This window comes from Emydura macquarii, unplaced genomic scaffold, assembly GCF_026122565.2.
Source record: "Emydura macquarii macquarii isolate MOO-44397 ecotype Brisbane River unplaced genomic scaffold, CSIRO-AGI_Emac_v2 contig_1043, whole genome shotgun sequence".
NCBI classification, from domain to species: domain Eukaryota; kingdom Metazoa; phylum Chordata; order Testudines; family Chelidae; genus Emydura; species Emydura macquarii.
The window spans coordinates 21,058,868-21,077,123 of NW_027131180.1; the positions used below are offsets into that span (position 1 = coordinate 21,058,868).

Sequence of the window (18,256 nt, forward strand, 5' to 3'; positions counted from 1 at the left end):
ACAGCAAGACGCTGTGCAATTGAGATGGGCCCTAAAACGCTGGAATAGAAAAGCTCCTAATGCTGTGAATGCATGTGGGAGGGTCAGGCAGGCCAGATGTAGATTCAGAATCTGCTCTTCTCCCTTTAAAGTGGCATGAACCAAAAATAGCAGGCCCATGCACCCATGAACTTTGGGATGTGCCTGTGTGCAAAACTTCAAAAGCTGGCCCTCAGAGAGCAGTGTGTTAGAGGCACTTGAATCTATTTTGCACATGCCACCAACACCAGAGATATTTTAAGATTCTCCCAAAATGAAGGAGACTGGATAAGTTAAGGAACACTTCATGATCATATCTTTAAATTAAAAAAAACACACAAAACAAAAAGAAAACAAACAAAAAAAAAAACCACTGTATGCAAAAAGGGAATGATGCACTGCTGATTCAGGCAAGCAGCATCAGGAACTTCAAGGATTTCCTCAACAGTGTGAGAATATTTTTTTAAAGGTTAGTGCATATCTATGAACTTTACTGCACAGAAGATCATCACTGAATGTCTACCCCGTTTTCAGGGCCTCTCCTGCTTGATTCCAAAAGGAGCGTACATGCAATAGTTTCTGAAATTCCCCTTCAATCTTCAGAGAATTCCACAGTGATGCAGTTACCTGATTTGGTGTCAGACACTCAGCACTTCTCAAAGTGTTTAGCTCTGCATTCCACTGGGAAGAGCTGGGACAGTTCCGAGACATTAGGGAAGCATGCAATGAGGGAACATTGGTGTAAGAAAGGCAGGGGATCTCTTACAAAATGGTCCACAGAATGAAAATATAGGGAGAGAGCTTAAACTAACAGATCACACTGACATCTAGTGGACACTTATAGAACTACTTGTTTGTAACCAAGATGCGGGAGACAAAAGAACTTTAAAAGGGGTATCTAGCAATGTTTCACCATAGCCTTTTGCTTCATAGTCTGAGAACCAAATTTTGTGCCTTTGGCTGTAAAGCTGTGTTTCTCAACCTTTTAAGTAGCAAGTAGCCCCTAACTTCTGAAAGTTTTAATAATTCCCCCACCATCATTTTCCCCTATACCGCTGGACAACTGTATTTCTCATAAAGCAGGAGAGTTCTGCAATGCTGTGTGGTTGTGGCAGATCACAAAACTCCCTGCTGTTTCTCCCCTCCTTCCTCCTCCCTTTCCTCCATATAGGAGCAAAGGTCAACACCAGCTAATCATAGAATATTAGAGTTGGAAGGCTCCTCAGGAGGTCATCTAGTCCAACCCCCTGCTCAAAGCGGGACTAACCTCAGCTAAATAATCCCAGGCAGGGCTTTGGCAAGCCGCATCTTAAAAACCTCCAAAGATGGAGATTCCACCACGTCCTGATGGCAGGGTTACGTGGTGGTCTCCTCACACAGGCGGGAACTTGTGAGGTATGAGCAGGCACTAGAGGCCCATCAGAGTGGATAGCAGCGCTCCCCAGGGCTATCCCTAGGGGCGTGTGGCCCTGGGGCAAATCACACTGTGTGGGCCCCTCTTTACCAGTATAAAAATCTGAAATCTGGGGCTGTCATAGTTGTCAATTGACAAGTTAGCCTGTGGGTAGAGCCCAGCTCCAGGACCGGAAAGCCGCTGGGCTCGCTGCATGGCTTTCTGGGCACCGGGCTTTGAACCGGGGAGGGGACCTGCCCTCTGGGCAAGCTGCAGGTGGCTACCACCTGGCTGCCAGTCCAGGAGGTGGGTGACTTCCACCTGCTCTGAACTAGGGCAGAGGAAGCTTCTGCGCAGGCTGGGACCCGGGGATGTGGGCAGGCGGCAGGCAGCTGCTGCCCATCTTCAAGCCAGGGTGTGGGAGGCTGTCTCAGCTCAGAGCCAGGAAATGGGTGGCAGCCACCCAGCTGTGAGCCCAGCTCACAGGGTGCAGGAGGCTGCCACTGGGCTCCCACTTGGAAGCTTGGACCAGATGAGACATGGGCGGCTGCCGCCCGGCTTCCCAAAAAGCCAGTGGCTACTGCCCAAGCCGGCAGCTGCCGCCTGGCATCCCAAAAACCTAGCGGCTGCTGCCCAGCTTCCCAGGACTGAAGCAGCTGCCATCTACCTCCCAGCTAGGAGGTGGGACTGGGCAGGAAGCCGGCGGCTGCTGTCCGCCTCCCTTCCTGCATACCCCCTGCCTGTGTCTTGCATACGCCCAGGGGTACGCGTACCACAGGTTGAGAAACTATGCTGTGAAGCATGAACTGAGGATCCTGTTACTCGTTCACTTTTCTCCATGAAAGGCTATGGCCTGTTCACACTACTCATTGCTTTTCATGTGTTGTCAACTCCATTCTTTAAAAGTTTGATAATTGAACTTGCTTTTTATCATAATTCACCCATAGATCTCAAAGCTCTTCACAGAGGAGGGATGTATTATCCCCATTGTACAGAAGCTTCACCACTGTATGCCTCTGCTTCTGCAACTAGCCCAAAGTCACCCAGCAGACCAGTGGCAGAGGCAGGAATTGTTTGGGTGGGAAGGCATTGCTGATCAGATGTGGAGCCTGTTTCCACCTCTAGGAGACTGGTCATAAGTGTTCACAACACTTAGGGATTCCAAGAATACTCTCCAACATGGGCCACACTGCCCCATCCCAGGGAAAAGCCTGGCAGTACGTGCGGGAGAAGAAGAAAAGTCTTTATGCAGAACTCCTTGGGGATTACAGCAGCATGGTTTCACTGATGGAAAAGAGGGGTTTGCTCCCCCCCCCATATAAGAGTTGGCAGCACATCCCCCAAACTAGGAGGATTCCTAGGAGCCCAGGATTGTCTAGGTGAAGCTCTGTGCCACACTAGTATGGGGCCTTCCTCCCCAGCTATGACCAGTGCCTGGGTCTTTAGAGAAGATGGAGGGGCTACACAGAAGAGATCATGTATGCTCAGGCTGTATTATCTTTTCCTGAGACTGTCCACCTTTTTCCCTCTTCTAATCCCATGTACTCCTCCCCAACTTTGGCTGCCTCCACCTCTGCCCCACTGTACAGAACCCAGGTCCCCAAAAGGTTTTGAGTAGAGTGAGAAGAGAAAGTACCCTGAAATTTGAAGTTTCCACACACCTGCCTGGGATGGAGGAGGAATGTGGATGGGGTAAAAAGATTCTACCATGTTGAAATTTAGCAGCCACATTGAAAGGAAAGTTAATTAAAGACAACCCACCTGTGATGAAGTTCACCTCCTCCCAGGATACCATTAAATCATCCTGTTAGGGATTAGTTACCTCTGGTGCTCATTGAAATACTTCACTAAAGCTTTTGAGTGGATGAGACTATGCTGAAAGGCAGAAATTTTCAAGATGTTTCCCAGTGGGGAAACCTGAGCAGGATCCTCTCCACAAAAGCGCTCAATCCCACCCATCAGGTTACATAAACTGAATATATCGCTGAAATATATTCTCAGGAAGAAAGGTTTCCAGCATGCACTCCTAATGCAAGATTTCTTGCCCAGTGGACTTGCCTCCCTTCAGAGTTGGGAGAAAACAACTTTGTTTAGGAGAAAGTAATTAGATTCAACATTCCTTCAAATCCCTTACACCTGTGCTGGAACACACAGACACCCTTGCTATAAGAGGTGCCATCTCAGGCAGAGGGAAAAGGTTTTGGGAGTCCCTTGCTACATTATTAGCACCACAGTTTAGCTGAACACATTCTTGACCATCCCCAACTCATCTCTCACCTTGATTACTATGAACGCCTGCATTATTCTCCTCAAATCCATCCTGCTAATGAACTTGTCTTCTGGACTTGTTGCTCTCCTTTATCACTCCTGTACCCCTACCCCATTGAACAGCTATACTGCCTCCACCTTTGTGCACTGCCTCCCCTTCTCCCACCCAACAAATTAAAGCATCTTGGGCCAGTTCCTAAGTTGGGTAACCAGGCAAAGTCTCACACAGTTTTACAAGGACTGACGTCTGCCCCTTAATCTCACCTTCAGAGTTTTCTGTAATTCTGCCTATTGCCAGATGTAGACCTACTCTTCTGTGCTGTCATCCAGAGACTCCTAGAAGTGTAACCCTTTCCGCTTGACAGTCTAATTCATATACTATACATTTAAAAGCAGTGGGTCAGCTCATCAACTGATGTAAAAGAATCAGCATCACTCCTTTGACATAAAAAAAAAGATACTGTTTTATGGCAGCCGACTCACGGTGTCTATTCTCCTACACTCTGTGTAGTTCTATCATTGACCTCTACTACTCAGGGCATCTTATCCTTTAGCACTTACAGCTCACCAGGAGTTATGCCTGTTAACTGCTTTTCACAGCTCTCTGGGATTGGTACTAGGCCCCAGCTGTTTGACACTGAAGGGGTTCCTCCAAGAAACTGTGTCAGATGCCCAAGGAGTCCCACTCTTCCTTCAGGAGTCTCATGGTCTCAGAGACCTCTGCCTAGCGAGTCCAACTGAGAGAGACTCATCTTGTGCCAGGACTAATGCACCCCAAAACAGCCTTTTCATAACAAAGTAGGGTTTATTAGTCAACTGGAAGACACCATTGGAAGACCTTAGGATACCAGAAATAAAAGGTTAAAGCAATCAATTCTCGCCGAGCTGTAGTGAACTCCATTTCAGACTCCCTCTCTCTCCAAATGCCTTAATCAGTCCCAGGAGGAAGCAGCCCGCCTTCTCTAGAACCAGAAGCCCATACTTTATCCTCTGCCAGTCATGTTTCAGTCCCTTGTTCTTAAGCAGGGATCTCTGCTCAGCTTCCCTGCTAAGAAGTGGGGGGTGGAGAGGAGTACTGCAGAAAGGGATCTGGGGATCAAAATGGATCACAAGCTAAATATGAGTCAGTGTCACTGCTGACAAAAACCAAACATCATTCTGGGATGTATTAATAGGCATGTTGTAAGCAAGACACGAGAAGTAATTCTTCCTCTCTCTACTCCATGCTTACTAGGCCTCAATTGGAGTATTATGTCCAGTTCTCGCCACCACATTTCTCCAATTTGTCCACATCTTTCCTGAAAGTTCACAGCAGACCAAACAAAAATGATTAACAGTTCTAGAAAATGTAACCTATGAGGGAAGACTGAAAAAAAAATTGAGTTTGTTTAGTCTGGAGAAGAGAAGATGGAGAGGACACAATAACAGTTTTCCTTAACCTCTGGAGGATAGGAGAAGCAGCAATGGGCTTAAATTGCAGCAAGGACAGTTTAGGTGGGACATTAGGATAAACTTCCTAACTGACAGGGTAGCACTGGAATACATTGCCTAGGGAGGCTGTGGAATCTCCCTTGAAGATTTTTAAGATCAGGTTAAATAAACACCTGTCAGGGATTGTCTAGATAATAGTTAGATCTCCTTCACCTGCTCTCCTATATTCTGGGACTGACATGGCTACTGCAACATTAAATCCTAGGGCAGACACTGGCTTCTTTGCAGCCCAGTAGTGGGGGAAAAAAACCTACTTTTAGAAGTCTAGTCCAGTCCCCTGCACTTATGGCAGGACTAGACTTCTAAAAGTAGGTTTTTTTCCCCCACTACTGGGCTGCAAGGAAGCCAGTGTCTGCCCTAGGATTTAGTGTTGCAGTAGCCATGTCAGTCCCAGAATATAGGAGAGAAGGTGCAGGAGATCTCTTTTGTAGTATTTAGCACTGTTTGGAGAAGACGCAGAAACAACTATAGGTCCTGTGACAATCAGGGTCGAGATACCCCAAAGGGCAGAACAGAGAATAAGCAATTGAATTGACTGACTTATAGTACAACAACATTTTATACAACATGTCTCAAGTAAGGCATCACAAAAACTGTTGACACATTGGTCATGGATATCATTGTGTGATGTATGTACACGTGCTGGAAATGTGTTCCTAAAATATGTTTTCAGACAGATTGAACAAGTTTGTCCTAAACAAAAAGGAATGTTTTCCTTTTTGCCTGTGTCTCCAATGTAAATTGAGCAAGGTAATTCCAAAGACAATTGAAGTTATATTTAGTTACAAATCAGCATGGGAAAGGGAAGGCAACAGGAAGAGAAACAGCATGGGAAAAGAACTTTAGCTGGGGATTCAATTCAGAAGTTTACTGGACTATAAAAAGGGGAAAGAACCCTTTGGTTATCCATCACTTAGGGGACAGCACACTGAATTTGGGAATGTTGGATCCTCCTGCTAGAAGAGCTGGAGATGTTGGTAGCTTGATGTATGTGATAAAGATGCTTGTAATGATGAGATTGTAACTTGCTAAAGTTATGTTTTAATCACTTGAAAGCAAGTTTTCCTTTTTTTGTAGCCATTTTATGTTAGCTCTGCTTAGTATCACTTAAATCTGTGGTCATTGTTAATAAATTTCTTGTGTTATGATGAAACTCTCTCAGTGCCGTATGTTTTAGTAAATTGTAAGACCTCAGTTAAACTGAGAGCCTGGTGTGTGCACTGTCTCTTTGGAGGCAGCAAACTTAATTTTGTGAGTGCCCCTGCAAGAGGGATGTCTCTCTGCAGAACTTGGGCTCACTGAATGTTACCTGCAAGGCAAAGTTTAGACTGGCAAAGTCTCAAGGAGTTTGCTGGAGAGGCAGATAAACTAGAGTGGCAGGGAGCTGACACAATTTAAGATCCAACAAAGCTCTCTCGATGAAGCAAAGGTGTAATGGCGGCTTAACAGTTCCAGTATTGCCAATCCCAAGTGTTCAAAAATCATGAGTCAGGCTCACCAAAATCATGAGATTCTGTAAAAACAACAGATTTGGTGGGGTTTTTTGTTTTTGTTTTTTAAATTTGTCTTCTGCTTTTTGAGCCTTTAGGGTGTAGTGAGGTCACATTTCAAAGCTGCCTCCATAGCCACAAGGGCTAGAAACTTACATTTTCTTTAAGAATGAAGGCTGAAATCATCACATAGCCACTTGACTCCAGGAGCTGGGGCTTCAAGGAAAACAAATTATGATGAGACTCATGACAAAATCATGAGAGTTGGCAACACTTGCATTCTGGGCATCCCACGAGCATTGCAATAAAAGGAGCGGAGAAAGAAGAACCGCTAGCTTTAGCGCTGAATGACTCCTCTGTCTTCCCTCTTTTAGGGCAAAATCCTGATTTGAGGACATTTACAATGACCAGCAGCTCTTTGAGATTTATTTAGAGAAATAAGATTAAGCCCCAGGATCCATTAGTTTGTATTCCTGAAAATGCCCTTTAACCGAAGGCACTAATAGGGGTTTCACCAGGAACAGTGATGATCAAAGTCATTGTTACACCTTCTTGAAGTTCGTACAAGGTATCACTTCTGCAACATGGTGGCATGTGCTTCTGGTAAGCAACAGGGATAAGAGCTATGGGCCTAAACCCAAGAACTTCCCAGAAGTGAAACCAATATTCATATATGTGGACGTGCCCCTGGAACCGGGGAGCAGCGTCCGGGTCTGGCTCCCTCTCTGGGTCCTCCTCAGAGGGGGACCAGCCCTCCCGGCTACCTCTCACTGGGAGCCGTCTTGTGCCTTTCTTAAGGTACGCAGTCTGTGGCCAGGCCCTCAGGCAGGGCTGGCGAGGCAAGCAGTCTAGTGGGCCCTCAGGCAGGGCCAGCAGTCTAGTGGCCAGGCCCTCAGGCAGGGCTGGCGCGGCAAGCAGTCTAGTGGCCAGGCCCTCAGGCAGGGCTGGCAAGTGAGCAAGCCGCTCCTGGGAATGGCACGGCGGGGGAGGCTTCCTCACGGAGGATAGGGAAGGGGGGAGGGGGACGCAGGCCCGCCCGTCTCCACTGCGTCCCAGCCCAGGGCCCTGGCAGTGGCAACAGTGTTTGCCACCGGGTCGGCGGGGATCCGGCCGCAACACGCCGCCCGGGTTGCCTCTGACTCAGCCACCAACGTGCGGCTATCCCTGGGCTTCTTCCTCCCCGAAACCCCCGGTACCTGCCTCCTCTGGGTCGCTGGGGTTCAGTAGACCGGCTAGGCCCTCCTCGTCCACGGGTGGCAGCTCCGGGAGCTCCATGGGCTCATCCTCGAAGGGTAGCTCCTCCAGGTCCTGCGGTCCCCAGGCCTCAGGCAGGGCCGGTAGGTCCTCAGGGTCCCAGGCTCGGCACGGCTCGGGCAGATCTGCCTCCGGCTCCCAGGCTCCAGGTGTTTCCGGGGGGTGCTCTTCAGGCACGTAGTCCTCAGGGAGCCCTGACGGGCCCTCTTCTGGTTCCCAGACCGTGGGGGTCTCCGATGGTCCCTCCGACTCCCAGGCTGTAGGGTACCTGGGGAAGGCCTCGGTCGATCGCCGGGCTGGGTTTAAGGCCAGCCACTCCCTCTCAGCCTGGCTCCCCGGCCCGGCCTTGGCTAGGAGCTTCGGAGGAGGCACGTCCTTCCCCTTCAGCCGCCTCCCGCTAACTGAGCTCCCCGGCCTGGTTCTTAAAGGCCTGGACCCGCCCCCCTGCTTCCAGTCAGGTGCTTCCCTGGGGCAGGCCTCTGTCAGCCAGGGTGGGTCTGGCTCCCTCTCTGGGTCCTCCTCAGAGGGGGACCAGCCCTCCCGGCTACAATATATAAACAAGCCACAGAGATCACAGAGTTAAGGAAATAGCTAAAGCAAGAGAACAGGTTCTAGACTTACAGCAGACTAAAGTACCCTGGCAGATCATTCAGCAGCTGTAGAATGCTACTCCCCTACTGTCTGTAAATAGAGGTTGAATTTAGACAACCAACCACTAACAGTATTGAAAGCTTGAGGGTGGAGGCCTTTGGATAGATCAGGTCAGAAAGGTGCATCTTACAAGGTTTTAGAAGGCAGCAACAGCACTTCATAATTCAAACAAAAAAACCACCAAGAATTTGATTTTTTGTTTAAGCTATGGGATTTGCAGAACTCCCATTAAAGCTGAAAATTAGTAACCACCCCACCTCAAGATGAAAGCCAAGCCATTGGAGACACTCAAATATGCCAAGCCTTGCTTTGCAGTAATACTGCATATTTGCACACAGTTACAGACTGATTTTTCAGAATGCAAATTCAAATTGCATCATGCCAGAGCCTGGCCTGCCTACTGGAGAGCTAGATGTGAACCTGCTTAACTAGTTGAGAGGTGCAGGGAGTTTTAAATAGCATAAAATGATCACCATTTGAAAGCCTACTGAAGAGTCAGGCAAATAAGTCACACATTCTTTCTATTTACACTATACACGTCTTACACTATACATGTCATCACTCATGTAGTTATACCAACACAGCCCCTAGTATAGACAGCATTATGTTGACTTGATAGCATCTCCCGTCGACATCACTCAGGGAGATGGATTAAGTACATCGAAGGGAGAAGCTGTCCTGTTGGCATAGTAGCATCTTCACTGAAGCACTACAACTTTTTAAGTGTAGATCTGCCCAAAGTCATGTGCTTCCTCATTCCTCCCGAAGCACCCTATCTTAGGGCAAGAAACCAGTTTGTAATACAGCCTTAAGCCTTTTGATCATCTGGAGAACTCCAGGCATTCTGGAGGCAGGTACTACAGGCACTGCACTTCTGTGACTTTTGTCATTTTTACTATTTTGTGTCATTTTTACTATTACTGCAGTTTCACGGTATGGTGAAGTTCACCCTTCCCCAGGCAATGCTGAAGTGACTTGGCTTTACACAGGGAACTCTGTGGAAGTTGAAGAGATTAAATTAATCCTCCTAACCCACAAGAAGGCTGTAGAACTGTAGCAGAGCCTTTCTACAGCTGCTATGCTAGCCAATGAACTGGAGTAGGGACTGCTGACCCTGCCAACTCTCAGTGCAGAATTGTAGGCCATGGGACCTGCATAAGTGGTGATGCAGTTTCTCTAATTTTTGCCACTTCTGTACCCATTCTGAATAGAGTGCATACCTCCTTATGGTACATATTGCTCTGGTCATTCCCTGAGTTAATGCAGCAATACACCACAGGCTTTCGGTGGGCTCAGGGAGGCACCTAGAAATTCCTCCAACTGGAGAAAACCTATATCTTTCCTGCCCAGATGTAGTCCTATATCACACTAGGACATGCTTGTTTAAGGAAGCACCAAAGTCAAGTCTCCATGAGAAAGCACAATGTATCTCTCCTCTAACAGGCTGCAGCTTCTTTTGAAAAACAAATGTTGAATTTTACACCTATAAAGTTCTTGGTTCTTTGAAAGGGGCAGTACATACCAAAGGAACAACATTTTCATAGCTACATACATCACAACATCACTGAGGTAATGCATAGGTTCAATAACACAGGCTGCAGTTGCATCTTAGGATATTAGATCATTCCTCACTTCACAGATACATCCTACATGTTACTTTCCCCATGCAGCAATTCAGAATAAGTGGGCTTAAGGTACATTCTGCAGCATTATAAAAAAAGTTCTCTTTACTTACCCATGATGACCCATGTTCTCTCTGACACAATCTTTGAGACACCGTGTGAGTGACATCAGTAAGACCATGGGGTTCTCGATGGGCGCATGGATCCATTCACACAGCGCAGCTTGCAGGATCAGGGCCTGATGCAGTACAGGCAATGCAGGTCCTTGGAAACGTTTGCTGCATGTAGGTGCCGACTTGTATTCCAGTTGCTCCAGAGTAGCCTCAGTCTTCTTTTAAAATGGAGCGTTGCTAGCCATGCTTTACAACTCGGACACGGCTATTAGATTTTCCTCTCTTCAATTGAGACCAGATACATGTAGTAGAGGCCCACCATATGGTCTGAGTCAGCTGCTTAGGTCTCTGAAATCATCAAGAGATGCTAAAAATAGAGACAAGCCTTCCTTACTTTACGTCCCTCTAGCAATAATAAAGAATAAACATTGCCTGATCCAACAGGCCTCTTGAGCCATCCCCATACCTAGGACAGGCATTTGACTCCCTTACAAAAAAAAAAAAAAATGGGTCACTCAACTTCACCTAAAGGAGGCACAGCTCATAGGTAGAAGAACCAAGCTCTCACTTTAAATATCATCCTTTGTTTTCAAGAAAAGAAATAAGGCCAATAACCAGCCCCTCATCCCTAAACCCAGATGCTCACTTAGGAGGTAAAACAAACATAAAACCTCTTTTTTCTTTCAAGAAAGAAATAAGGGGTTCATTTGTGCCCTCACCTCACTTGCTGTCTGTAACATTAATACCAAACTTTCTCTCACACAAGCACAAAGAAAAGGAAACCTACCTTACCTTTTGTTCTATTTTCCTGATTAGCCACAGCTGGAAACCCTTCTGTCCAGGTTGGCAGCTTCTACAGGTGGGGCTCATTATCTTCCCTGGTTCCAGTTGAGACTATTAACCCTTTCCTATCCTGGAGTGGTGTGAGGTATATACATGCCATCATAACAAGCTATTAACATTTGAGCTGCACAGATAGCTGCAGGCCACTCCTGGGATTAGGAACAAGACCCGTGCAAAATATTCACAGCAAAATGTGAGGTGTCTGCATTTTGTTTCAATTTTGCAAAATTAGTTCAACTTTTTGAAGAAACTCAGAAAGTTTTTCCTTCAGTGGGACTGCTCATGTGTATAAAGTTAAGCATGTACATGACTATCTACAGGATCTGGGCTTGAGGACACAAGGCTTATGTTTCTGAGCAACTTTACTCATACAAGCAGTCCCAATGGAACTACTCACATGGTTAAAGTTACTCGTATGGGTTTGCAAGATCAGGGCCTTACACAGAAGAATCAAATCTATTATGCACTTTCATAGAATTATTTTATTTCTTTCATTTTTATTTGTCAGAAAAAAATCTTAACTCTGCATTTCTTGACTTTTATGGGCTTAAAAATAATTTCAATATAGTCTTTGTGGTTTAATATATTTGCAGCTTCCATTGGGACCATTCTGAATTTGCCAAAAGATATGACATATAGATAATTAATTTGTGCAAAAGAAAAGGCAGACCATAAATCTCTTCCTGTTAGAAAACAAGCTGAAGTGTACGCTCACTGGGTTTTTCTTGTATTCCTCCTGATAAGGGGGAAGGTGATTTGTAAAAGCCCTCATTATGTAGGTGTTCATTTGTGGTGTTTGATGACATAAGTTCAAATCCAGGCTCAAGGTCTTAAACATTCCTAAGATGATTCTCTAATTAGCACCACTGTACTTCAAACTGCAAGTATAATCCAAACTGTTAAGAGCTCCATGTTAATAACTGCACACAAGAATCCATCTGCAGTGTACAACAACAAAGAAGTTTTTACTGGTCATACAAAAGCCAGGTACTATGTATTCTTGAGCACCAAATACTCGTACCTGCTCTATTAGCTAACTATTTACTTATATACAAGCCTCTCTGATTCCATGCTCCTTTCATATGGCTCAATATGGAAGCAATACAGACTCCTAGGAATGACAGCTGGGATTTTCCAAAGCCATTCAGTAAACTTCCCATTGACTTCAACAGGAATAAAGTTAGTCCATGCTGAGTGTCCCACTTGACATGGGCAAATCCCATTGCTCATTAGAGCTGTTTCTCTGCCAAATGCTGGAATATGCTGCTATCAGCAGCCTTTTTTCTTTCTTTTTTTTTATTGTCCACTGGATATTGTCCACGAATGTTTTTCTAAAAATCACATTCAAGTGAAAGTTCACTGGGCAGAAGTGTGATGCATATTTGCATTCACTGGGCCAGATTCTGTACCCTTATTCAAGTAGCACTGTTATGGCAGGAGTCACTACAAGCACTCTTCAGTCTTTGAAGAAATGCCATATTACTGTTAGTTTTGTGATATTGTTGTTTTTTGGGGGCGAGTTGTAGAAAACATCAAGAGCATTTTCTCGTTGCCCTAATCTAATTAGAATAGGTTCTTGAACCAGAGCTGATGTCTAGGAACTGGGCTCTTGTGTTCCTGAAAGAGAGGATTGCCTGCATGCTGTTTGTGACCACCTCTGTTCAAGGACTGGTGTTTATAGTATACATAAAATAAGCTGCATGAAGAAAATGCTCAGGCTCAGTGCCTCTAATTTCTCCTCCAGGGAGAAAATGTCCTACATCGTCCCAACATCTGCAATTGCTTGAGGAAAGTACCATATTGCTATGGTAAAAGTACCATATTGATTTCAGTAAGTTACTCATGTAGTAAAATACTACTCAGTGTGAGTGAGGGTGGCGGGGACAAAGTCCACTATTAGTTGAGCTAAATTAAATATTTTAAATTGACTCCACAAAGGAAACAGATAAGGTTGAAAAAATACAGTGCTCAAAGTATATATGAGTTAAATTAAGTATATAGTTTACCTAATGGACTAAATCCCATTTCCATTGGTCACATGGGCGTAGACACAATTATGTGCACGCCGCAGACATGCAGACTTAGCCGCACAAAAACAATATGAATAGTTTAAGTGCAAAATCCTTAACAACTTCCTTTAGTTGTTTTAAAGAGATTGCTGCTGAGCATTTTTCACGCTGAAAGCTGTAGTGAATAATGAGAAGAATCTTAATTAAACAGGCTGAAAAGGCAGAACAAATTATATTTTGATCTTCTTTACTATACCAAACTTGTCCAAGAGGAATTAGTAGCTACTACTGAGAGATTTTCTTTCATTTCTTCTTCTTCCTTTTTGTGTGTGTGTATGTGCATGCATATTTATACAGATGAGTTACCAAAATGTGCCTTTCTAATAGCGATTCTGGAAGCATTTCCTGATGGCTTTAAAATCTCTTACAAATGCCTTTGACTTTCTTCACCATTTTCCTTTTAATCCATTGTGGCTGGGTTGCCAATATGATAGCGGGATTGTGTGTATAAGGCAGAAAGGACAGTGGACTGAGCAGGCCTAAGTTAGGGACTAAGAGTAGTCAAGTCTTGGAAGACAACCTGGAAAGTGGTTTATTTTGTCTTCCCATCCTCCCTTTAATGGAATCAACTCACCCCCTTCCTGAGGTTTTTGATCTACACAGTGTATGTAGGCTGTGTCCTAGAACAGAAGGGAGGGTCACCTTCCATAGGGCCAAATGATGTTTTTAAATAGGGATCAGGGGCCAGTGATACAAAGTTAGGGTCTGATCCTTCTCCATTGAAGTAGAAGGCATTGATTTAAATGGGGGCAAGCTCAGACCCTTGGAAAATAGCATAAATTTGGCAGCGGGGATGGGTTTGGCTGTTCTGAGGGGGAAAAGGAAGAATGTCATGGCTGGGATAGGGGAGAGTGTATGTGAGACAATGAAGGTTCTCGCCACCGGCAGCATCATGACAGAACCAGTCAATATGCGTCTCCTGTTTTGTAAGGTGTTCTCATGCGTTGCACTCCCTTTATATTTTTTTAAAATAGGCAATTACCATTTTGTTGTGTTCTCTCTCAGATGTGGTTCTAAAGCAGCTCAGTAAAAGAGACTATTTCCAGTTTACATAAGAAATCTGTATGGTGTAGCTTGTAATGATGCCAGAGAAATTCCCCAGACTCCATTTTATGCCCCTAGCCTCCATTTTAAATCAGCAAGAGTCACTCCACCATTAAATATAGGCAGGGGCATGCACAGGAAATTAAGTCCGACTTCTTTTGGAGGGGCACATTAAACACACACGGCTAGGATTTGCAGCACAGCACAGATACAGGCCTGTCCTTGAAGCTGCAACCTCTAGTGGGCATGACATCTCTGGACCAGAAGGGCCTGTCCCCGGTCTCTTCCCAGGGAGAGGTGAGGGAGCTCCCTGCTTCTCTGAGGGCAGATGGACCCCAAGACCCACTGAGCTGCTCCTAGCCCCCCAACCTTCTTCAGCTCCCCCTCCCTCAGGATCCTTGCCCCAGGGACTGTCCCCCCTCAGCTGCTCCTCCCACACTCACTGCCCCCTCCCTCAGCGCACAGCCCTATGCCCTCGCCTCTCCATTCCCTATGCTCCCCCTTGCACCCTGACTGACCTCTTTCTTGCCTGCTTCACCCCGAAGCCCTGGGGACACAGCATGGCCCACTGTAGCCCTGCTTTGCTCTCTGTGCAGTGCTCTGGCTGTGGGGCCAGGCTGTCATAGGCACTTTTTCCCCAGCTGGGGCAGCTGCCCTGAATAGTAGAACACTACTATTGGTTAGGAGGAATGTCACTCTGTATCATCTCCGCTGCTTATCGGTGGAGGCAGATGACAGGGGCAGGGTGGGTGAAGTAGTGCCACAGGAGAAACTGGCCACAGGTAAGCGCTCTTCAGGGGACTGAGGCGTGCTCTGGGACCAGATCTCCGGTATGAAACGGGGGGAGGCAGGTGCAGTTGACCCCTTTTCACCCTCCCTAAATGGTGCCCCGGCAGGGGGAGGAGCTCAGCTGACAGTCAGCTGCCCTGCTGCTTTCTCCCTCCCTGGGCTGCAGGGACACACGGAGATTTGGTGGGGGAGGCATGCCCCTGCTTGCCTTCCCCGTGAACACTCTAATATTGGCTAAAGGTCATATACTAAAAGTGAATTTGGCGGGGAAAAAAGAAAGTGGTAAACAACAGTTATTGAGAGAGCATAAGACGGTGAGGTAAATAACACTTGTGAGTCTAAAAACAGAACTGACAATTAGCAGATGCAATGTATGAAATGTTGGCATGCGTCCAAAAAGGTCTGACAGGAAGATATTAGCAGAAGTGTCTAGAAAGTTCTGGCAGTCGGGGGAAAGGGTATAAAGGTCAGTGTGTCAGTGGGCAGTTGAGCAGACAGCTGAGGAGTTCATGGAGAGCATGTCCTGGAGGAGAGTCGGATGGTCATTGAAAGAGGAGCTGATAGAAACAGCAGCAGCAGAGGGAGTCCTGCCACTGAAGTGAACTCAGCAGACAGAGTAAGCCTGTCTGTTATAGTTAAAGTATAGCATAGCATAGTATAGTGTGAGTGTGCATGCCTGGATTAATAAAGCTGTATGTATGTGTGTTGATTGTGAAGGGAATGTTGATACGTAAGACCTAAAGAACTGTTACCAATTGGTGTCAGTGACCTGTTAGAGACTGGGTATCTGTAACAGGGCGCAGACACTCTGAATCGTTACTGTGGTTTGGGGTGCTCTTTAACTTGTAAGGGATTTGGTGTTTTAGATTATTATTGAAGTAAACAAAAAATTGTATAAACAAAAATAATTAAAGGTCTAGAAAACAGGAGCTATGAGGAAAGATTGAGAATATTGGGTTTGTTTAGTCTGGAGAAGAGAAGACTGAGGGGAGACACAGTAACAGTTTTCAAATACATAAAAGGAGAAGGAAGAAAAATTGGTTGTGTTAACCTCTGAGGCTAGGACAAGAAGAAATGGGTTTAAATTGCAGTGAGGATGGTTTAGGTTAGACATTAGGAAAAACTTCCTCACTGTCAGGGTAGTTAAGCAATGGGATAAATTGCCTTAGGAAGTTGTGGAATCTCCCTCATTGGGAATTTTTAAGAGCAGATTAGACAAACTCCTGTAATGGATGGTCTAGATAATATTTAGCTCTGCCTTGAGTGCAGGGAACTGGACTAGATGACCTCTTGAGGGTCCTTCCTCTTCTATGATTAGGGATTGTTATTTGCACCAGTAAAAGGTGCCTTGTTTTGGAAAGAATACTGCTTGTGCTGTATCTGTGTACTTCAGGTTTCTTCTTATCTTATCTGGAGATCCATAACTAATGGAAGCAGATTGGTTATAACAGGCGGGCTATTCTGGGGTACCCTAAATCTGTTTTTGGGGTAAATGTAACTAATACAATAATCTATTATAAGAGCTGGATATAAGAGACTAAAACGTGATAGGTAATAGGTTAAAAAAAAAAAAAAAAGAAAAAAGCTTAAGGTTTAAAAGTGAAATGCAAAAAATCTACAGACTAAGATAGGACTTAGGACAAGTTAATCCTATTATAAAGATAAGTTAACACAACCAAGTTAATAAATTTGATGACATTGAATCTATGTTTCTATGCTGATGTTTTGAAAAATAACTGCTGAGTTTGGATAATTATGTCTATAAGAGATCAATCGACACCACAAAATGACTGTTGGTAGCTGGGGCGTCTTGCTTAATGTAGTTACTGTGGTGATAAAGTGACGTAAATGTTAATAAGTTAAAAGAAGTATTATCCAAGTGGCCTGTCAGGTGAAGAGTCCCCTGATAATATTGGGGTAACAGCCCAAAGATGGACATCGACCCTCGTGCATATTAATGAGCTTTGGAAATTGTACGCGTAACTTATTATAACTAGGGCCCGGCTGATGGCTGGAGGTCTTCCCTTCCTGTAGGTTATTGTTTCCTCATCCTCAACAGGACCTGGCCACCTCCATCCTTCTTCAGGATTTGTGAGTAAGAAAGAACTGGAAATACTGGTGCTGGACACGTTGTTTTTCCTAACCATTGCAATTTATGTGACAATTATATGAACTGGGGTTTTCTGTGTGATAAGACTTTAAATAAAGATACAGCTAATTAAATGTAGTTGTTGCTTCTTGCATGCTCATGTTTCAAGCAATGATGCTAGCCCACATGGTGGTGTTTTAAGTACTGGAGGAGCCAGGGAGATCGGATTTTTTTCTAATACTTGAGTTTAAAAGGAGTTATATTATTTAATATCATAACCAATAAAGGCTACAACTGAATTATTCTTGGATTATTTATTAAGTGACTATTACCCAAAACCACAGCTGAACACACTAATCTTGGCGTTGACTTTTATTTTTGCCGGTGGGTGTCAGTGGGTGGGGGGAAGAGGCGGGGTAAGGGAGAGGACACATGACTGGTCACATACTTCACCGCAGATTTCTCCCCCTCCCTGTCCATGGCCAACATGCTTTCCCTGCCTCACTTACTGGAGGGAGAGGATGCTGTCCTTCTCCCACTACACCCCCCGAGGCACATTTGGCCATTCTCCCTGGCAGCTGGGTGGAGAGCTGCTTCCAACCCTGCCCATCCCAGCCACAGCTCTGCAGCGCAGTAGCTGCCTGCAAGGGCTGAGTGAACCAGAACCATGCAGGGAGGAGGGGGAAGGAAGAGGGCTCCAGCTCGCTCGACCCCTGCCCCCAGCAGCAAGCCTGGGCAGCAAAGGGAAACTGCTTCCTCCAGACAGGCTCTCAAAGGCAGCTGCCACACTGCACAGAGCAGCATCCCAACCAGCAGTGATTGGTCCTGCCCCCCTTCTGCTCCTGGGAGCAGCTCATTGGCGGCCAGCCCGGCGGATGCTGAGCACCCACTATTTTGTTTTCATGGGTGCTTGGGCCCCTTAGCACCAATGGAGTCGGCAGCCGACCCCCAACTTCCACAGCATGTTTCACATGATGATCTCGAAAGATAGATTCGGTAGCTGACTCTCTTGAGTTAGCTGAAAGATTCATAAAATCATCTGTATGCACACAGCTCCCTCTTGCCTGTGCAGCCATAGAGAATCATTTGCATTGTTTATTCCTACAAGCAGATGGACTATAT

General features: G+C 45.6%; 1 long non-coding RNA gene across 2 annotated transcripts in view; it reads right to left on the bottom strand.

Moving 5' to 3' along the window:
• Positions 1–11,059, bottom strand: part of LOC137151117 (uncharacterized) — a 57,031-nt gene extending 45,972 nt beyond the window's left edge. Inside the window, exons 1-2 of one of the 2 annotated variants that reach the window (XR_010919185.1) lie at positions 11,020–11,059; positions 10,301–10,667 (exon numbers count right to left, since the gene is read on the bottom strand). This is a non-coding gene — a long non-coding RNA (uncharacterized lncRNA). The remainder of the gene's footprint in view (positions 1–10,300; positions 10,668–11,019) is intronic. The other variant, XR_010919186.1, reaches the window with a different exon arrangement.
• Between the last annotated feature and the right edge of the window lie 7,197 nt (positions 11,060–18,256).